This window comes from Diabrotica undecimpunctata, chromosome 6 (assembly GCF_040954645.1).
Source record: "Diabrotica undecimpunctata isolate CICGRU chromosome 6, icDiaUnde3, whole genome shotgun sequence".
Lineage (NCBI taxonomy): Eukaryota > Metazoa > Arthropoda > Insecta > Coleoptera > Chrysomelidae > Diabrotica > Diabrotica undecimpunctata.
Genome location: NC_092808.1, coordinates 5,671,610 through 5,692,681, shown reverse-complemented (window position 1 = coordinate 5,692,681; position 21,072 = coordinate 5,671,610). Strand labels below are relative to the sequence as shown.

Genomic DNA, 21,072 nt, shown 5'->3' with positions numbered 1-21,072 from the left:
AGATTTTCCCGGAAATTATTTTAATTTTTCTTGCCGTAAAAAACATCCTTAGACTTCAAGGAACATTTTACTAGCATTGTACCCCTTTATTGTACAATCTCCGAAATAGACGTAATCGTCGGACTTTATATAAAAGAATGGTTGTACAATGTTCGAATTTCAATAAGTAGCCATGCGTCAAAGTTTGGGAGAATATGACAGATATAGATTCATATCGATTTTTACGATTCTATTATCGTGATGTATCTATCTCTTGAAGCTTTAAAATGTTTCACTAACATTATCACTCTATTGTCGATTCGAAAAAGAACAACTGTATATAGAAATAGAAAATATAAAAATATCAAATAGTTAACAAGAACTATTTGATTTATGATTTTGTGTCCCTTGTCAATATTAATCGATCTGAATCGATGACCGTTTCGATAGTCATTTTTAAATTTGATCATTTCGGATATTCTACAGTTTGGACATACAATGCTAGAAGTTGTCAATAAATTCTGTACTATGATAGAATTGTACAATTTCGTGCTTTGCTTGTAACATATATAAGATTTTCCACTAATAAAACCTTAGTTCATCTATAAAACTTATTTTTTAAATTAATTTGTTTGAGCAGAAGTTTAGTGGTAAGTTTTGTTGTGGTATTTTACAAGTTGGTATCTCTGTAGTTTACTGGCAGTTTCTAACGTCTTTTTTGAATAGCTTATTTCGAATTCTGTTGGTTCTTTTATCATTGCTGCCTTAGAATATTTATGTCGTTTGGTATTTCATTTTTACTTCAGCTCTTCTAGTGTTTTTTGAATTTCTTGTATGTTTATAATAACTTCCTCATTTATGATGTTTCTTAACTGTTTTTTCTTTATCTTTTCTGTGTGTTTAGAGTCTCTTACTAACTTAACTTTCGTTTAATGGCCTCTTATGAGGAATACCCCTTGGAACTTGCTCCTTTTATCCATCTTTTTATTGTGATTATATCTCTAGGTTTTTAAATGACATTTCTTTTGAAATTAACATCCCTCAAATAAAGGGTGTTTTCTAGAGGTATCGAACTTTTTGAAATGGAATAAAACAAAGATAATTTTTATAAAATGTCATAAAATTGACTTTATTCGAAAGATAGACGAAATCTAATTTTCGATCACTTTTTCCAATATTTGTCGCCGTATATTGGCAATAACGCAGCGAATGTTGTCCTCCAAGTGGTCAATGTTTCTTGCTTATCGACGTAGACTAGCACCTTCACATATTTCGACATAAAATAGTCTAGTAGTGTTAAATCGCACGGTCTTGGAGGCCAATTCACGGTCAGAAACGTAAAACTATACGGTTACCAAACGTTTTCTTCAATAAATCAATTGTGGCACAAGCTGTGTGACATGTTGCGCCGTCTTATTGAAACGACATCTCCTGCACATCATGGTTGCTCAACTGGGGAATGAAAAAGGCAGTAATGCTGTCTCTATAGTGGTCACTATTGACTGTAACGTTCTGGGCAACATCGTTTTTGAAGAAGTACGGTCCAATGAATCCACCAGATCATAAAGCACACCAAACAGTCAGTTTTTCTGGATGTAATGGTTTCTCAACATACATTTGAGGGTTATCTTAACTTCAAATAGTGCAGTTTTGTTTGTTAACGTAGCCATTCAACCAAAAGTGAGCTTCATCGCTAAAAAAAATTCGCTTATGAAAATCGGAATCAACGACAATCTCGTTTTGGACTCACTCACCGACTCTACGAATCTACGCCTTGCTAAGTAATGATCTACCTTCAATTCTTGCATGAGTTGGATTTTGTAAGCACGCAAAGCAAGATCTTTACGTAAAATCTGCCATAAAGTGGATGGACACGTATCAAATTGCTGTGCACGATGGCAAATAGACTGATTCGGGTCTTCCTGTATGCTACACTCTACAGCAGCAACAAGTTCTGTACACACTATGCATATGTGGATGCATATTATCATTTAGAGTAAACGTGGGGCAAACACATTTTATGGTTAATCGAATTACCAGCTCTGGTGGACTATTATGTTGACCCTAAAATGGACGTAGTACGCGATACGTATTTAAAACACAACCAGAATTTTCAAAATAAATTTGTACAATTTGGAAGCGTTGTTTAGGAGTCAAGTCTATTCATGCTAAAATGTCAAACCAAACTTAACATAAATCACTTGACAGCTGGTAAAATGGCCGACAGTTAAAACAGTGTTACCAACTTACATTTCTATACCCCTAAAAAAACACACTTTACGAATATTGTAAAAACGTACAAGATTTTATTAGATTTAAGATACATAAAGTGTGAGCATTATTTTTCGTGTATTATATTCCAACCACGTTCCATATTCCACTCATAATTTGTATCTAAGCTGTTAAACCGATATATGCAAATGCAAACGGCGTACATGTTTTAGTGAAAACACGCAATACGCTGCTCCTGCCGCCGGTGCTCGCAGGAAAATATCTAGCGTAAGGAAATATCTTGAACTAAAAGGTTGTGCGGCTTGCATCTTTCATAAATTGCAATTTCGAGGTGAAACAAGCCGCACAAGAATGCATAGGCGAGATCTTCTATTTTCCCCTTAGCGGCTGTGAAATACGTCGGCTTTTTAAAAGCTGTTTGAGTTTAAAATGTATGTAAGTTTATGGAAATGTGTCTTTTGTACACATTTTTGCTGAATATGTATTTACGATGGGTCTGAAACTATTGGATAGAGATTCTACACAGAGCCAGTTTATAGAAAGAATACAAATTTACAAGTTCAATTTGATTGCAATATAACATAAAATTGTAAGAATTTAATAGCATACATATAAACCAAGTATAAAACTTATACTCAGAATAAATCAGGTATAGGCAAAATCACTAACAATAAACATGGAATAACTTAGATATAGGTTATACTTGGTATAAGAATTTATTCCAAGATTATACCGACCCACACCCTTGTTGTTTAAGTCGAGTATAACCGTGGTATAACCCATTTTATGAATGTTAAAGTCATCAGTGACAAGAATATATTATTTTTTGTATTGTTTTGTGAGTACCTAGCTATATAATAAAAAAATGTGTTTAAGAGGTGTTGCGGCTGTCAAGGAAGTTGATGATTTAATTAACATGATAAAAAATACACGAAAAAGAAGAACTTTCAAAGAAAGAATAAATCCATTTTCAAAATACACTGGCAATTTTTGCAATTTTTTGCAACTTTTTGCAACTTTTTTGCAATTTTAAAATACTTAAACTCAACATATAAGATAACAAATAAAGAAAAGGATATATTTGGTGTCAGTTGTCAGTTTCAAAGAAAAATCAAAATTGACATATTTCACTCAATATATGTCGTTGTTCTATGTATTTGTGCAAAAGATTGCGACATTGCCAAACTATTATTTCGGAATAAAGTGGGAATACTTATAACTAACATATACCGAGTTTATTTGTAACAAATTATTTTAGTATTATATTTACCTTATACTTAGGATAACTATTCTAGATATAAATACGAAATAACCTTAGAATACGAGTGTTTTATTAGTAAGACAGTAAAACTCATTATAATTTCACAATATCAAATTCAGCTTTTAATAGAATCATATACAAGCCCAAGACTATGTGATTTTGCCAATTAATTAACAATTATGTACATACCATCGAGTTAGAATCTATAGAGAAGCTATGATCATATTAACGTGTGTATTACAAACTGCGTCAGAATGTGTGGTTAACGATCATACAAATATGGAGGAGTAGTTACCATTGGGTTGCTATTAAAATATCATGTAATGTACACTAAGTTCACTCACTGCACGAGTATAAGAAATGTAGGAAACACATTGATTAAAACTAAGCAACACAAGATGCACACTGATTACAAATGTAGCGTAATAAATGCCACTATTGGGCTGTGGGGAGAAGTGTGCCTAATGGAATATGGAAAATACTCTGATCATTGGAAATACGGTTACACAAATAAGGGTACTACTGTTCGGGATTCAGTGGGGTAGAGGTGTCTTGGTCGTTGTTCAACAGAGTTAGACGACAAAAGATTCGCAAGTGAGGTAAATACACTTAAAAGAAGAAACTTTTGAACACCACCCTATTTTTGAGGGAATATTGAAACCTTGTAAATACAAGAATATATAGAAAATTAGATAAGAGCAATAAGGAAAAAGATAAAAAGTGACGAGAATTTAAAGAAAGTAGGACAAAAATAATACGAGAAAGACACAGATGGTTACTAGACGGGAACAAAACGAGTAGGAACAGTTATTATATCCAGGGGTAAAACTAAAAATACGACATATTATATACACAATATCTTCTTCTTCTTCCTTCTTGTATGTAGGCTTTAAAGCCTGTTTCTTCTTTAATATTAGCCTCCTAAATTGTTTAAATTGTTGCACCATCCTTTTCTTTGTCTGTCAATACTTCTTCGTCCATTTGGTGACTTATCTCGTGCTATTCGTATTATCCCAATATATATAATACGTTCACGCCACTATCTATTTTAAGTTTATTTAATGTTTTTGTTCCGATCCGGTAACATAGCAGCGTATGCAGATATTATGCCATATGTGAAGCCATGAAGAGTCCCTAAAAACATCTCAAAACGACAGCACTCAAATATGGGACGAGATCGGTGATACTGCACTCAGGGTGAGCGGACATAATACTTATTAACTTTGAAAAATAGAGGTAGATATCGAGCACAGTTTTATTAATCAAATCTTGCCTAAGTACTTTCGCTCACTAGAGGATTCTCTGGGGCATTTCGTCAGTTTCGGGCTATCCAACAAGTCCAGAATGTCATAAACATAAAATTAACAATAAAGTTGATCATAACACTACACTAAACAAGGTCAAACAGTTTAAACTTCTTTAAAATAGTCGAAGCGACATTTTTGTCGGCAACAGAATAGAGAATAGCACCCGGTATTGGGATAGCCGGGAGAGTTTGGCACCTAAAAGGAGATAGAAACGGTGGTAAGGACGTTTTTGATCGACTGTTTTTATAAGTAGAACTAGGGAAGGAACTAAACTAAGAAGGAACCCTTCTCTAGGAAGATAATTAAAGTTAATCATTTTATTACATTTATTTATCTTTCTGCAAAAGACAGAGAAGCTTTTAAAAATGTGGTCGCCAACCTCCGTTAATGGGGACGGCATAGGAAGAAGAAGAATCATTTAATTAAAGTACAGAAGCAAATTGTTGAGATGAGACAATTAACTGAACTAAACTTGTATGAGTTTCTTGTGTTAATTTTATGTATAAAAGGGAATTTTACATTTTTTATTTAATTTACGGAAACATTTATTTCTAAGAGATCTGTTTATTTGTATGAAAATTTTCAAAGCTATTTTATCATTATATTGTATTGAACAAATTTTAATTGTTTTATTTATTCTACTCCTCTTGTTATCGAATACTATAAAAGGTAAAGGTATTTCTTCTGAACTCAAATAAAAACCCTGAAATAAGAAAACATATAATTGGTTTTTGGCCTCTGTAATAAAAATTAATTACATATTCATATTATACATATGTTTTTGGTTTACTAATTATATAAGTATGTTAATTAATCAGATAATTTGCTAATTGATTCCAAAATTACAATATCATAATATATATATATATATATATATATATATATATATATATATATATATATATATATATATATATATATATAATTTTTTTTAGTTTTTTTGTTTCTTGTTTCCATCTGAATAAAACTTATTTTTCGCGTAGCACTTTTACGAAGTATTTACCTCACAAATCGAAAACACTCAAACTGTGATTCATCATCTCCTAAACGTATTAACCTCTTCCATCATGTAGGGCACTGGTTCGAAACTTTTAATTCTAAAAGAGTTCAACTGTCACTGTCACACGCAAATACACCACTCTCCAAATGGGATGAGATCCGATTCATTCCAAAACACAACCCACTAGCTTTTCATCGCAATCACTTTTAGGCCAGGTCGTGACGAACTATGTAAAAAAAATATTGGCAAAAAATGTATTTAAAGGAAAGGTTTTTACAATTATTGTTTCAGTACAATGTATGTAGATTTTGTTTTAGAATATGTAGGTAAAAGATAGACTGTAGATTGCTGATCTAAAGAAAAAATGGACTCAATTGATAATATTATTTTATTACTTGTTTGTTACAATACTTGTCGTTTTTATATTACTCGTCAAATCTATGAACCATTGAACGACTTTCGAAATATTAGAATTGCTATGCCCATTTGATGTACAGGAAAATTAGCAGAAATATATTAGTAGAAGTAAACAATTCTACCGCTACCTAAGTAAACAATTTAAGTCGCTAAAGTTTGCGACAGAGTTTTCTTAAAGAATAGTGACAGTGACATGAAATGGAATTTAAATCAAAATTGAATCGAAAGGTTTCGTCCAGGCAAAGCCGAAAAATTATAGCGAGTGTTGTGCATTTTATGCAACAAGAAACAAGCGACAATGTACCTCTAATAGACTTAAAACAAGTGCAGAAACGTGTTACAACAGCAACAGGTGTAGGTTCATGTACCACAAAAGCAATTATTATTTAGCATGTTAGAATAATGCAGAATGTCGAATTTCATCTGTTTGGTGAATTGTATACCTTAGTCTTTTTTTGTACTTCTAATTATTGAATTATTGTTGTTGATTGTATCTTTATACATACTATACATACTATACATACTATACATACATACATACTTTATACTACTATATATTGTAGTTTCTTGTATATCAAATTTCTGATTTTGGTGTTGAAGCATGATTTTGAGATTTTTTTTTGTATTAACGTTAATTTTGCTGACTCCAATGCATTATTTGACTGCTTGCCTTATGTTACATTGTATTTTTGCCCACATCGAGTTTACATTATCTCAAGCATGGGGAGAAGACCAAAACAATGGAAAGCATAATTTGCATTCTATACAAAGTATACCACATTAATTTACCAAAGAACAAAAAAGTAAAGAAAATTTAAAGCCAAAAAAAGTAATCTGTAGCTGTCTAGACATAAAGGATGCATTTAAGTTTGTTACTGGAGAAATTATATGGAAATGTCGATCATCTTGGAGTATAAGAAAATTTAAATTTACAAATCCGATTGTTGCGTTCTACACATACGATGACCTCTATATAACAATTAAGGTCATCAGAAAGAGAAGAAAAGATATTATGTTCAATCTAGAACTCGCTGGTTTCCCCCTTTCGCACTGGGTATTTATATTTCTATAGACAAATAATAGAAGAGTAGACTATATAAACTCTATTTGAAATCAAGTAAAAGCCAAAGACAAATGTACATACGTTCAAATATAATAAAAATATAAAGAGCTACAAATTAATTGCGACGTGACAATCAATATGTTAAAATCAATATTTATTTGTAGCCAAGAATAAATTTACAAAAGAAAAGTGTACAGGCGACAATCACTCAAAAGGCTAAAATCTCAGAACTGGTAAAAAAATATCGATACATGTAATGATATAATTAATCGGTGGTAAAATGAATCAGCCTTGTTAATAAAGACACACACAATGCTATCCAAAACAATTCAGTGAAATATATTATATATAAGTATTAATAAATGCAGTTCAAAAAGAAAATCGGTATTACTACACATTCAATTAATAGTAAAACTAATACAATTTAGTAAAATCAGCACGTAAATTTTACGCAACAATAGTGATATTAATACAATAAAATAAGTCGTCAATTAATAATAAATTAATAAAATTATTAATATAAATAAGTCAATAATAATTACCGATACAGTAAAAAATCTTTGGGCAAACGTAAAATATTCTCAACAGCCGACACAATGTAAAATAAAGTACAGAACAAAAAAATGAATTCGCAACCAATATAAAATGTCCTTAAACAGTTAAAATATTCATCACGCAATATAATGTGAAATATAGTTTAGCACAAACAGTTTCAACTTGCCAACTAATTGAATAATATTGTAACGATCCTACATAGTAAACGTACGTGCCTATCAGCATAATGGTATATATAAGTTGTACTTTACCACGGGAAATGATAGCACCAACCGCTATTGAAAAAGACGTCTTCAAGGACATACAGGAACCACAAAATATCAATAATGGACCAGCCTCTAACCCTACTGCATTTAACGACTGTCTCTCTCACAAGACCGAAGCGAAGTGTGGGACGCGCAGCCCTTAACTTAAAAACACGTCTCTAATTTGGCATATGGAACTCGTCTCTTATCGCTAACACACGTCTGTGTCATTTTGCCGATGGCTTGTCTTGTTATGTGTAGTTTTTAAAACAGCTGTATTTTTGTACACGAAAAATTGTTTAAATATACTACAGAGAGAATAAAAAATAACAAAAAGGCTGTTAATATATTACAAATGTTTAGACAGAGTTGCGAAACTGCAACACCGATAGCATTCTCCACTACAACAAATATTAGTAAATAATTGTACCATATGAAAGTAAATTCACATTAGTGATAGAAATACAATTCCTATGAAATATTACAGGGACAACCATGTGGCACTGACAGATAAATGATCACAGACATAATTGAAATATAACAACTTGAATGATATACTGCAAGGATAAATAAAAATCACAAAATAAAGAAAAGTGGTACACAAGGCTGTCTATATACCAGCACGAAGTTTCATATTATGGTTTCTTTATTTTAAAAATTTAAAAAATATTTTTAAAATTGAAATGAGCAATTTTATTATTTATTTATTAATTTTACAGATTTTTAAAAGAATTATAAAGTTTACATGTTTTATAACGGACTCTACTCGTAGCGTAAATGGACTCTTCCAAATGTTTACTCTGACGGCTATTTCGTACAATGCCATATTCAACATGTGCTGCCTTGGAAATCTCTTCTAAAGCGTAGATATGAAAATTCAACTTACTAATAACTTTTTTGTTGCACTTAATGCACACTAGTACAATAGTAGAATTGATAATTGTAGAAATCCGAGAGGGTCAAAGCGGAGATGGGGTGACTCGTTAAGCCCACTTCTCTTTAATATAATAATGGACGAAATAATACAAGCAGTACGTAAAGGTGATGGTTACAGAATGGGAACAAAGAAATCCAAATAATATGTTATGCAGACGATGCCGCATTAATCACCGAGACAGAAGACTCCAAGGATTAACACACATCTTGAATACAACCGCCAAGAAATACAAATGATAATATCAGCAGAAAAAACGAAATGTATGATAACATCTAAATACCCACTACGATGTAAAATCGAAGTTGATGGGAAAATAATAAAGCAGGAAGCAAGGTTTAGATATCCGTGGAAAAGATATAACTTGTTACGGAAATGTTGAAGAAGAAGTACTACAACAAAGCTTAAAAACAAGTAAAGCAGCGGGATGACACAATCTAGAAGAACAAATACCCAAGACAAGACACAAATACAAGAATCTCTAAAGCAGCAATTAGACCTATATTAACATACACGGCGGAGACAAGACCTAACACATCTAAAACGAGACGACTACTAAAAACAACAGAGATGAAAATACTCCGACGAATAACAATGAAAAGTATGTTGGATAGGGAGAGAAGAGGAAACATGAGAAGAGCATGAGCAATATAGAAGACATAAACGAATGGATGACAAAACGGAAACAGGAGTAGAACGAACACATTAGTAAAATGGCAGAGGATAGTATAGTACAAATAGCACGAGATAAGTCACCAAATAGACGAAGAAGTATTGGCAGAGCAAGAAAAAGATGGTGCGATAATTTAAACAATTTAGGAGGCTAATATTGAAGAAGAAACAGGCTTTAAAGTCTAAATACAAAAAGGAAGAAGAAGACCACAGTGTATTTATATGAAATTATTTAAGTTATTTTACGAATTTCACAATAATAAAAACTTACGAATTTTACAAAAATTAAGACAATATCTGTAGGGACTATTATATTATCCTATACTCTCCAGAGTAGCCGACAGACTGGCCTACGTATTCGACAACTCGACACAGAAGTGCTTTTAAACGACTTTTTGTCAAGCTGGCACTTCTCCCAATCCTCGTTGATCTATATACACTGGTTTCCTAGCGTAGGGCCGACATGTCATTTACTTCCTTTTTCCAGTCTTCTTCTTAACCAGAAATGCATTTGGCACGAAGCGCATTGTACTGTGAGGACGTGACGGTTTTTCTAAACTGTGATTTAAATGAATATATTTGTGTTGGAAGACGTTTATAAGCTACTATCTTATGAGCGTTGTGACGAAAGATTCCCTCAAGATGAATAAGAGATAAGTATTTTTAGTAGAACATAGTTAATGAAGTAAGTTATAGTCGGAAGATACAAAACTATAGGTTTTACTAGAAATGTGATAAAAAGTAAAATAACCCAAGGAGATCGAAGGGCATTAAGAGGCATTATAGTGAAAAATCGTCGTGCAACTTATCTATAGTTAAGTGTTTTGTGGAGTGACGTTGTTGAGAGAGAGAAAAGTCTCAATTTGGTTTCCGTGAAGGTATAAGTGTGCAAGATGCACTACTATCGCTGTTCAATCATATTTTATCGAACTTTGATAAGGGTAATAAAGTTATCTGTTTGTTTTTTGACTTAGCACGAGCTTTTGAATCTGTAAATCATCCAATAATGCTGGAAAAACTTTATCATAGTGGTGATATAGGAACTGCGTTAAAGTGGATCCATACCTTTTTATCGAAATGATTTTAAAAAATTAAGGTAAATGTGAATGGAAATATAATATTTTCTTCAAAAGAAAGTGTCCTCTCTGGAGTTCTACAGGGAAGTATCATTGGCCCTCTTTTATTTTTGATTTTCTTCGTCAATGATTTAAATCAACTGATAAACGATAGCTCAACATATTTGGTTTGGAATCCATTAGATAATTTTTCTGATGCAATAAGTGTTCGAACAGCAATCAGGCTGTTATGTCACTCAATTTGCTGACCATACCACAGTTGCACTAAATTCCAATAATTTTTTCATGTAGTACAAAAAGCAAACTGTCTTGTAAAAAGTATGACTCATTACTGTTTAAATAATGCCCTAATCTTAAATGGATCAAAGACCAATATGGTAACCTTTTCACCTTCTACTGTGCAGATGGGTCCATTAATAAAACTTGACAATGGGTCAGTGGTAAATAGCCACTCCACTAAGTTGTTAAGTGTTTACCTGGATTCTAGTTTGTCTTGGAACTCTCATGAGGATTATGTAGTGCGAAGATTGTCTGTGCACTGTTATGTTCCATGGCAACTTAGGAATTTTGTCTCCCTAGCTATCTTAAAACTTTACTATTTTGCTCATGTACAGTCAATTTTGCAAAATTGCTTAGTTTGTTGGGGAAACTGCTCGCGAATTAATGAGGTGTTTGTTCTTGAAAATAATAATTAATAATAAATTAAAAATTGTTTTTGTTAATCTCTAAAATTTAATAATCTAGGGAGAGGAGGGAGCTCGTAGGGGGTTAATAGTTTATTAATATAAAATACCACATTTACAATAAAATTTTAACATATTAATTTAATTACCATGTAGATTAATACATAAAACGCAGAGTCTTTTGTCCTAATGAAATGTAAGCCACCCAATAGCGCCGCTGCATTTAATTCGAAGATTACTACGGCCTTCATCGGAAACATGCAAATGCCGCTTTTCAATTTCGAACCGAAATCACAACTGTTCGGATTCATGCATATAATGGACTTGCAAGTACACCCCGCTCGTTTTATTTCCTCTTGAAACAAAGATGCACAGTCTGGCATTGTTTCCTCGGGGAGAGCAACTCGCCAGATAATGTTGTTCGTTATGTTTGATAAAATGAACATGGCAGTTCTTTGTAATATAAGTTTTAATGTATGTTAAAAGGATTTGTATATTTTTTTTAATAAAAAGTATCTTATTTACCAAAATAAGCATTGTTATTATATAGTTAGGTTGTGTTAGTGTAGGTTATGTAAATATAGCTAGCAATGTAAAAAAATTGTAAAAAATAGTAAAATCACTTCAATTAGTTTAATTCGCGTTAATTTCGTCTTAGTTTATATTAGTGAAAAGAAATTTGCATAAATTAAATAAAGAAATATTCGATATCTCAAAATTAAAGCCTGTTTTCACATTCTCTTACCGACCGTTCATCCAAAGAGTAAAAATAAAATAAGATTTATTTCACCTGACCTCGTCTCCCAAACCCGCACGAACTCTTCCCTTTGAGTCGGGACTTTAAGGCCTCGAGCTTGTTTCGCCTCTATTCACTCCTTTTTGTGTATAATGGGGGCAACTGGGACGTCATAAATAAATTCAAAAAAGGAATAAATCAATCGGCTAAATTGGAGGCTGGTATTCAATATTGATGGACAACTAGTTAAACGAATATATATATATATATATATATATATATATATATATATATATATATATATATATATATATATATATATATATATATATATATATATATATATATATATAAATATAGATATATATATATATATATATATATATATATATATATATATTAATATTGCTTGAGAAAAAATAGGAGTAGAAGGAAATAAATAAAAGAAATCAATTGGTGCAATAAATTCAAAATATAATGACCAAATACCTTTGTAGATTTTCATACACTAAATAAATATCTTATAAATAAGTGTTTCCCTAAATTACTCTGTTGCATATACAATTAACCACAAAACAATTCGAATTTAATATAGTTCAATCAATGTCTTGTTTCCACAATTGGCCTCTGTATTTTTCTAAACGGATTTACTTTAATTAGTTCCCTATCCAACAAACTCCTTCCCGGGTTCTGTTTATAAAAACAAAACTGTCGATAAACTCCTAACAATGGAATTCCTTTATTTCTCCTATTGGAAGGTCAAAATTCTCCTTAGCTATGCTTCACTCCAAGAACAGTAAATTATTTTACTTACAAGTACTGCAACTACAACTTTCAACATTTTCTTTGCACTACTTTTCGCCACAATAATTTTTCTTTCACTGGTTTAAAAAAAAAAACAAACTATCGGCACACTCCTGTCGATTTTATCTTCACTCGCTTCCAGTCCCACAGCAGCTGATTCTCCTTGATTTTCAATCTCATTCCCGTCTGTCTATCCCTTTCATAATTTCTTGTAACCAATCAAAAGATTTTTTCTTTGCATTCAAACCAAATTCCAAAACTCTCCAAATTCTTAAAACTAAACTATTTTCAAATTCCCGTAATTGTGTACAAATCATACAATATAATAACTTTCTACTTTCTCCTTCACCTTTAATGATCGCTTTTGAGATAACAGAAATGAATCCCCGAAAACGACAGGTGGATATCATATTTCAATGCAACCTATTATATTCAAATTATTCTTAAATCTATTGATTTTCATAATTTAGAAAATCCCAGTTTAAACATAAATCTAAAATTGACAAAGAATTTCTACAATGCAATAAAAGAAAAAATTACAATATGTACAAATTTAACGGATCTTTGTAAAAAATTAGCAAATTTATATTAACACGTTTGTTACCAAGAAGGTGCAAGTTTCGTCCTTATAGACCATGTATAGGTTATGTCAAATATTAAAAAAAAAATTACCTGTTTATATTTATATAAAACCGGAGATAAATACTTAGTTCCTGAAGGATTGTTTGGTTTCATATATGAGATGTAAAAGAAATTTTAAAATTTACGTAAATTAAAGTATATTTAAAAAACACTAGAAACCCTTCAAACTAAAATGCAAAGTATTGGAGACTATTCGAAAAATTCAAAATCATTCAGTTCGAGTATTTATTTAATGATTTGTGTTTCAGCTGAGAAATTTTGTGAATCCTTCGAAGAATTCGATAAACAAGAAATTGGTAATAAAATCAAAAGACTTCGCCACCATATAAAAGCTGCAAGAATACATGAAGAGGCCAGAAATTGGACTATATTGAAGATGACACAGTTTGTTCTTGATATGGACATGATGGAATCCATTTTAAATGTCTTTGTTGCCATAAAATTGTTTTTCACAGTATGTATCTCTATTGCTTCTAATGAATAAAAAGCTATTTACGATCCACGATGAGCCAGACTCGGCTATCGGCTCTCGATTGAACGTGAACTAGCAAACACCATCAACTTTGACAATGTAATCAAATAATTTTCAGAAATAAAAATAAGAAAAAAATGTTGGTAAGTAAAACTCTAAAATAGATTAAAGTATGAATATTAACAAAATAATCTTGTGGTATCTATGCCAACCCTTGCTTTAATGTTTGGATAATGAATAAAACCAAACAGAATGTAAGGTCTTTTTTATGCGGATTATTTTTATGCGATTTTAAAGTTGTGCGGTGTATTCCATCTAAAAATTTCTATTATTAACTATTATAATTAAATATTAACTATTCACATTCAGATGTCAGTAAAGTGAGCGTTTACAATTCGGGGATTCCCTTGTTATATGATGTCCCTATTTCATCATTGCTAGTTTCATATTAAAAGGTACCTATAACCTATTATTGTTTTAAAATAATTTTTGTCTTAAGAATGCTTCGTTTTATAATAAGATTCTTAAAGTTTTACTGATTCCAAGTTGCATCGTAATTCTAATTTTTTTTTTTTTTTACGATTTTATTTGGCCCAATAGAGAAAAAAATATCAAAGACAATCAATTTCGTTGGAAAGGAAAATTGAAATTTTAGATCGCTTAAAAAAAGGGGAAGGATCTACGGCAGTTAAAAAACATTTTAATTTAGGCAAATCAACTGTAAGAGCAATTAAGAAGAATGAAATTTCTATATGAAAATCTATAATTTCTGGTATAAAAGTAAGCACCAAATTTTCATCTTACTCTAGGGATGTATCATTACAAAGAAAGAAGGAATTATCGCAATTTGGATTGAGAAACTCATTCAAAGAAGAATTTCTGTAAGTGGTTATTTAACCCAGGCAAAAGCTCTTCAGTTTTATGAGTTAATGAAACAGACAGAGCCACCAACTTCCACTTCCCAAGCTGGTAAAGAATTTTCAGCTAGCAAAGGCTGACCAACCAGGTTTATAAAAAAAAATCGGTTGCCTGTAAAGTCGGTTTAACGGGCGAAGATTTTACGTGACAACGTCTTTTTCTCGGTAGAATATTTATTGATATGAATATTATTAAATTGCACAATAGGAACAAGGAACTGAATGAAAATAAGAATTGCACAAATTTTAACTATAGAAATATATTTTGTTTACTAAAACATTGTACATGTAAACTCAGTTTCTCAACTTTTGTGTCAATCTAACAATTAATCAATCAATCATAGTTTACGATAATGAAATATTAGTGTACAATTATTTACCTTTATTGTTGTAGTTGTTGTAAATGACGAATCTAAGCACTCCACATTTTCACTACAGACACAGCTGACGATACTTTAACCACACGTGTGAACTTGTATTATGACGCTTTCTCGGTTTTCCAACGCCAAGAACGCTCGAGAAAGACAGAGACATAAGCACGCACCGATTCAACGCGCCTAATTCTCTAGTGCTGCGCGCGCAGCGGACCGATCATGTTTGAGTGGGAGAGAGACGCAAGGCATTCGCCGGTCCGGCGGGCCTCTCTCTCGTTCGGTGACTCATCGTAACAGACGTGAGCGGGCGTTATACTTTTTCATGAGTGACTCCGAGCCACAACCTAATTTAAGACGTTGTCACGTCAAAAAACCAACCCCCCTGACTATTGAGAAGGTCTTCAACTTTGCAGTAAATTAGAAAATCATTTTCTGATTAATGGCCCCATTTTTAAACGAGCCTTTAAATTACAACGTGAGCTACATAACTGCATGTCAGGATATCGTGAGCTACATAAAAAATTACGAGCATTATTATCGCAAAGTTAAATTACTGATTACATTGTCAGAAAAGAAAGAGATACACAGAACGAGAATGACATTTATGAAAGTCCATCTTCTTTACCGCAAATATCTATTGCAGAGTCAGTTTCTTCTAACGATGAAAATTACTTTAAGCCTCTTCGAAAACCATTATCAGAGAGCAATAATGGGTAAAAATGTAAAACTACAATGTACCTATTACTTTCCCATAAAATAAAATGAATTAGATTTTTAATACAAGTTTTTTTTTAAGCTTTTGTATGAACTTCTTTCAGATATTCTAAGTAATTCATCATGCAGCCTATGTCATTTAATTTCTGCAAACGTTTTCGTTTTTGGCTTGGTTTTATGCAATTTTAGAAGGCTACGGAACGTATCCCTACTTTTTCAAGACAAGTAATGCTTTTTTTATGCGATTTTTTTATATATGCGTTTTTCTGTAGAATGTATCCGCATAAAACGAGACCTTACTGTAACTCAATAAATAGTATATTACATAACGAGAGTTGTAAGAAGCTTATTACATACGAGTAAAAAATTTTACAAGCATGTAATAAGCTTACAACTCAAGTTGTGTACTATACTTTTTCTACGATTATTTTCATTTATAAAAATAAAAAGTGTAACGAGTAACTTTTATTTATTTAACAAAATTCGGGAACAATTTAAATTAAACATTTATTTATAATAATTAATTGTAAAATTTTGGCAATTATTTATAACTATCCAAGTTTGGCGATTGTTCAATAATACGTGGCGAATGGTGAGATGACATAAACTGTACGGTGTGTTCTTTTTGAACATTGGTATTTTCAGTGTATGTAAAGGTCTGTAAATTACTTTCAATTGAATTTATAATTCTATTGGCTGTTGACGTCTTATTATTTATTGACTCATCGACATATCCTTCGGCCGTTGTTGAAGAGTTCCATCCGCCATTTCGTTTAAGAGCCAATAAATCACCACCGGCATCTACCAAAATAGTGGCAGAAGTTCGTCTTAAACAGTGACCTGTGTACATTTTGGGATCTGGTAATTTTTAATATTCGACTATTTGTTTAGGAACACCGCCTATTTTGTTTAATCCTACCACCTGTTTAGTACATTTACCTCTTTGATAATTAAGAAAAAATTGATTTATTTGCGGATCGCTAATCTGTAGTCGAATTTCTATATATTCTTTGCAGATTTTTTAGAAATTTCCGGAAATAACGAAAGATCTACATATTTTAGTTTTCGTATTAGGAATTTTAACCAATAACATGGTACTTAAATCATCAATGTCTAAATTTTAAGATTTTTTAACTCTTGTTTCCTACAAGCGCCACATATTCCAATAATTGCAATAACTTTAAAATAAAAGTATTATAAGTAGGCACATTTATGTTGTACTTTTAAATAACATACCTTTATTAAGAAATACTGTACATCAGGAGCTCCATTTAAAAAAGTTTTATTTCAACAGGATGTAAAATTTTAGATTTTTTGTTTTTAAAACCTTCTGATTGCTTTTTTAGATAAGCTAGCAATTTTGGGTAATTTTCAATATTAACATTATTTTTTAAAGTTGTAACACTTCTTAGCATAGAATATATTGCCCATAATGAGGATGGTTTAAATTTCTTAGCGATTTCTCCAAAATAAGCCAAGAGTACGTTTTCAGAAAATGAATTTACATTATTTGTTGTACGACAATCCATAAATTGCTGATATACCTTTTCATTTCTTCCTCTAAATTTTTCTGGTAATAGGTTCTCGGTAGTGTTCGCAGCTAACTGTATAATAGTGCTACTAAATTCGTCTTCACTATTCGATGAACTCATTTTATTTATCTGTATTTAAATTACCACTATATTTACACTGACAGATTAATAATTTGTAGCATAGCATAGATATAAATTTTATTATATTTTATCTTTACATTTCAAACACGCTGTATTTCGGTAGTTCCTATATGTAGGTAAGTTTTAGCTTTTTTTATATTAGGTAGGGGCCTCTACGATTACTTCCGCACCGAGCCTCCTGAATTATCGTTACTTCACTGTTACCACTACAATTAGAAACAATAGAAACAATATAATTTGTGATTTTCTTTTATTTCTGCACTAAAAATTGTATATTTCTCCAAATGAATGTTAAATAAATTACCAATTAAAACCGTATTTTTGATTGTCTTTGACAGTGCTTCAAATATTGGGAGAATTTGCTATTAACTTTTTCAGCACAGCGAACCGTTTAAGTTAAAGCTTCCATCCCTAATCCAAAAACGAAAATTTGTAAAATGTACTAAAGATAGCTGATTAAACGAAGCGAAGTAATTTAAATGACAGGTGTCAGTGAAAATGGCAGCTAATTTAAATATCGGGGTATGTATTAATCGAAGATTATACCAACAATGAATTCAGGTTGAGCAAAAAATTTTTTAACAACATACTCAATATGTAATAAACCTAAATATTAAAGATTATAGGACTTACCACAGAAGATCTAACAATTCCACTACAGATGTGAATAACTGAAACAAAATAAACATATATATATTAGTATGTTAAACTATAGATCCAATTTTTTAGGAATATTGAAATATTAAATTATAAGTCAAAATAAATTTAATTAAACAAAATTCTATGTTAACGACCAAACACTTTAAGTAGAATTAGATTTTGTACAAAAATGTCCATAAAAGTGAGAAAACTAAGAACACCAATGATTGCTGCTAAAACTATATTTCCAACCAAATCGATACGCCTAAGCTGTCTAAATCCTCGCGAAATTTAGAACGTCGTGAAGCAAGTCAATTACGAATGCGAAATTAACAGAATAGACTGAAGCGCAAATTCTGTACTTTCCAAGATTTCAAGAATGAGATTTCAAAGACGATTTTAAGTAAATCGTCCTTGCCTGACTTCTTGGAACTTTCCAAACAATGAGCAGGAACGTACTCCCTTTAATGCAACTCAAATTTAATATAATCGTTGTCGAAACGACTTCGTTTTAGGTTTAGCAATATCGTTGAATACGAAGAAACCTTTGTCCTCAGATTATTCGATCGTGGGTAATCAGTTTGGTATTTCAAGGTATGGAAATAGTGTAAAAGTCAGTTCGCTTGTCATATGACTACGATTATAGATAATCTTTAGGCGATCTGTATTAATTATAACTAATTGTAGAATTAACCTACATCCAAAAAATTTTGTCAGGTCACAATAATACAAATACAAGATGGCTTTAATGAAATTATGGCTTCTACTGAAATTAAATGTTTTGGATGGCGCAATATTTGCAAAATATCAGGAAAAACAAATTTAATCAAGAACGTTTTATTATTCATAATCCTAATGTAATACCGAAACTCATATGAAATAGCTAATGCGTTTGCTACATATTTCGAAAAAAACTTACATCAATATAGCAACTATTCCAAAGAGTTTGTACAACACAAATTGTTACAGAAAAACAACAGGTCGATTATGAAGAAAAAGATGATTCTTCGTCTTCAGGTGCCATCTCCTCTACGGAGGTTGGCAATCATCATAGCTATTTTAAATTTTTTTAATCAGTAGCTCTAAATAGTTGTTTTGAGCTGCATCCAAACCATTCTCTCAGGTTCTTGAGCCATGAAATTCGTCCTCTTCTGATGCTTCTTCTGCTATCAAAAAGATGATACTATATTTAATATCCTTTCAAGCTTAGATGAACTTAACTTTGCCCTTAGTACTACAAACAATTCTGCTCCTGTCAGATAACCTAGCAGATAAACTGGCAGATAATGATTAATATGTTTTTCTAAAAATTTTAAAAAGAATATGGTTAAATATTATCTTTCTAACCTCCTACAGGAACTTAATAATTATACCTATTCTCAAACCTAACAATGTAAGAACTAAAATTTTCTTATCTAGACCCTTCTCATTCACCAATGTAATGTGCTTTTTCATGGAAAAATAGTTAATAAAATATTGCTATGGGTATTAAACGAAAATCACTTCCTTGTTAACGAACAGAGAATATTTCGACAAAATCATGCTACTACTGATAATCTCAGTAAGACTCCGAAATTCTTAAATCTTATACGAACAAATAGGAATCTATTGCTGTGTTCATAGCATGGCGTTATGATAAAATTCGATCACTACACACATGAAATATTCGAGGTAATATTAATTTTATTTCAATTTTTTTTAAACAACGCCATTTTTAAGTAAGAGTCAACCACTACACATCTTCAATGAGACAACAAGCACATGGCATCCCTCAAGGGTATATAATAAGTATAGCGCTATTTTTAATTTCGTTATGTAATTATTATTATACCATAAATCTTTAGCTTGGTTCGTGTTAGAATATATGCAGATGATCTGACGTTAGAATCATCAGGAAAAAGTATCTTCTCATTTCAGAAACCAGAGTTTTAACCTTGTTTAAGCTTTGCGCTTCTTCAAGGAAGGGGTACTTCTTTTTTTGCGGAGTAGTGGTGATGTGACAAAACGTAATGATTGATGTTTTATGTGGAGAAGTAGTGGATTACTAAATAGCTGGGGTTCAGAAGGTGGCGTATTTGTGTGGACCATATGTTAAGAAGCGCACAAGAGGAATTTAGGTATACTATGCCAAACATGTCGAAGGAGGTACTTCAGGGGTTACCAGCCATACAATAGAAACGGCTCTTAATCAGCACTTTTGGCGTGCAATTGTTAGCTGCGATATTTAATGGGGGTAATTCTTTCAGTAGCCATGATAATAGGTCTAACGAATATTTTATAGATGTGCAATAGTGTGTTAGATGCCGTCCTGTTCAATTTGCCGGATAGCACTGCCAGGAGGGAGTTTAAACCTCTTTCTCACCCTGTCAAGGGTATCTTGAATGTCGGTTTTCCAGTTGAGAGTCCTAGTAAAATGAACTACTAAATAGAAAACCGAGTTTCTGAGAATAAGGTCCTCTCCTAACAGAGTTATTCGGCGATGGACATGACGACAATTTGAAGATTTAAATAGAATTAGTTATGTTTTGGAGGGATTTATGATCACTCTCCATTTATTGCACCACCTTATGACTCTGTTTAAATAGTTTTGTGCTCTTTCAAATACAGACAATTGTCCACGCTCTCTATGTAGTCCTGACGTGTGGTCCTCAGTTTAGGGTCTGTTAAACACTCTACT

The 21,072-nt window shown here is 31.7% G+C and overlaps 1 protein-coding gene across 3 annotated transcripts in view; it reads right to left on the bottom strand.

Annotated features, from left to right (window-relative positions):
- The window catches only part of Schip1 (Schwannomin interacting protein 1), an 879,380-nt gene that overhangs the window by 631,661 nt on the left and 226,647 nt on the right, over positions 1-21,072 (bottom strand). For all 3 annotated transcript variants that reach the window (XR_011951179.1, XM_072534085.1, XM_072534086.1), the window contains exon 3: positions 18,390-18,427. The gene's annotated coding sequence lies outside the window, so the exon portion shown is untranslated. The remainder of the gene's footprint in view (positions 1-18,389; positions 18,428-21,072) is intronic.